Below are 2,587 nucleotides of genomic sequence, written 5' to 3'. Positions count from 1 at the left end.
CAGGCAGACAGGCAGAGAAGCACAGAAATGAAACAAGCTATGTTTAGCAGAATTTTTACATACCATAATCTCTTTACCATGGTCAGGCAAGGCTGGAATTTTCAAGATGATCTCTTATGGCACAAATCCATTGCAGGACAGAGCTGATTTACAGCTTAGCACCATTCTCCACTCTTCACTGAGAGTAAGTTAAATGACCCAAGAATAACATTAATATGTACTATAACTAGATAGAATGGTGGTCTAAAGGGTGGTCTAAGGCATTATCTTTCACCCAAGGAAACTCAAGCTCATATATTGCCCAGAAATACTAATAAGGGTCAAGTATCATTACTATTTTAAGAGGTTGACAATGCAGTGAGTTATGGGGTATGATAGTGAAGCAGGGCTCTTCTCCTGCCTTCTATCAGCCCTCTTGTCTCCCCACTGTTATGTTTTGAACAAATCTTGGCTAAATTCAGACTCATTATTTTCCATATTCTTTCATGGCTAACCTGGTTTAAAAATACTTGCTGACAATTTTTTTTGCTTGGTTGGGCCAATATGCTTAAGCTCAGTTGAGTCCCACAGTAAACTTTTTCTTCCTTGTCTCCCTTTCATTAGGGAAGTAATTTAGAATTAAAAAAAAACCCAAAAAAACCCACAAAAAACAATATGGAAGAAACCGAAATGCAATTTTAAAATCAATTTAGGAGGGGCATGAAAATATTTTCCCAGTAAAAAGAAAGGTCTGACAAAACAGTAAATAGAAAAGTAAGATGTTGAAATTATTTTAAGACAGATGCCTTTTTAAACTGCATTAAGAACACCTATCATGGAGCCTGATTCCAGCAGTTCCTCACACAGGAGGTATTTTATCTTCACAACATCTGGCACTGTCAAGGAGGTACAGTTGTAGACCTTACCAGATGCAGACACTCCATACATAAAAGTACACTAACAAATCATACCATTAATAGCAGCACAACACAAGTGTTTCTTATACATCCATGAAGAGAACTATTCCATGGTTATGGGAAAGCTTAAAGAAAAAAAAAAAAAGCCACAAAAAACCCCAACAACCCTTAACAGAAATTTCTTGTAATTCTTAAAACAGAAAAATAACTCAGAGAGTTTTATTTTCAGCTTTTTTTTATAGATGACTGACAAGAAGGCTTTTTTTCTTCAGGGTGAAAAACTCCTTGTCCCATAAATCTGTGTGGTTGACATATCTAGGTAAATTTGTATCCTTGCTCAAAGGGATCACTGGTTTTATTCTCTATGGATTTTTCACTCACTCTGTTGTGGAAAGTGAGTTGAGGCAGAGAAAAAATTGCTTGATATTTGAAGGAAGGTTTACATTATTTTATATCATCCACACTGCTCTGTTGTCACTTGGTTTCTTTTATGAACTGTTTAAAACATGATCGTATACTACATAAACCTTGCCCATTTTTGAATATGGAGTTTGTTCCACACCCGGAAGGTCGTGAGCTCAATATTCCTCTCTTGTCCTCATCTGTTTGTTGGACATAACTATATTAATCCCCAAATAAAATATGAAGGCATTTGGAACTTATATTTATATGAAACACATGCTATGTTTCCTACTTTATTATTTTATTTATTTATTTATTTTTCAGTCAAGGTGTCTCTGATAGTCTCTAATATAAATGAGCACTATTCTGTGTTTCAAGTAAGACACCCTTGAAAGCAAATCTGAACATTGGTGGCATTAAGGTAATTGCTAAAACCCAAGAATTTAGTTTGCATATGCATCACTTGATCCTTCCCCTTAATATTTCACCATCAGTGATCAATAACCCATAGGACTCATCAGTACAATGAATAGGACTTACAAGAGAGGCAGAACTCTTTTTGTGATCTTTTTTTCCTCTGGCAAATAAAGTCCCCACCCTTTTATTAAATGGTTAAGTAAAATAAATAGGTCTCAGTGAAATAATCTTTTAAGATCAAAGCGCTGCTCCACGTTTTGTACAATATTATCATAACAAAGTGCACAGAACAGCAGCGAGCTGCAGCCCCAGTGAATTATTTTAGTATATATGATACCACTCTTCTCAAAGCTGGAGCCATAACATGTTGTCAGGACCTTGTTTTCTATTTCTGCTACACGCTTTAAAATTTAATTTTCTCCAAAAGGCGCAGTGCTCCTTGGAACTGAAGTGATTTTAAATGTCTGTGCTGTGTTACGACAGCGGTGATGGTGGCGGTGCACGCTTGGCAGAGGGATTAGGTATGGGTCAAATGTTTAACCATCTGGATTTGCCATGAGAAAAACCTTATTTTTGATACCTCTGCTTAGACTGAGTGGAAAGCGATTCCTCCCTCGCCCTTCCCGAACTTTTCGTGGCCCTGCGCGGGCTGGCGTGGCCGCGGAGCCGCACTTCTCCTACCACCCTGTGGCAATCGCTTGCCATGACACGCGTCAGCGCAGCCGGGCTGCTGGCAGCGAGCTGCGCCATCGACAGACAGATTTGTCTTCTCTGGCTAATTCTAGCAACAATTAACTTCCTTCTTTTTTTTTTTTTTTTTTTTTTTTTTTTTTTTTTTTAAATGCAAATAATACACCCGTAGGTGCAGAGTG

Source organism: Lonchura striata, chromosome 7, assembly GCF_050655825.1.
Source record: "Lonchura striata isolate lonStrDom1 chromosome 7, ASM5065582v1, whole genome shotgun sequence".
NCBI lineage: Eukaryota > Metazoa > Chordata > Aves > Passeriformes > Estrildidae > Lonchura > Lonchura striata.
Note: the sequence above shows the minus strand (reverse complement) of the source record.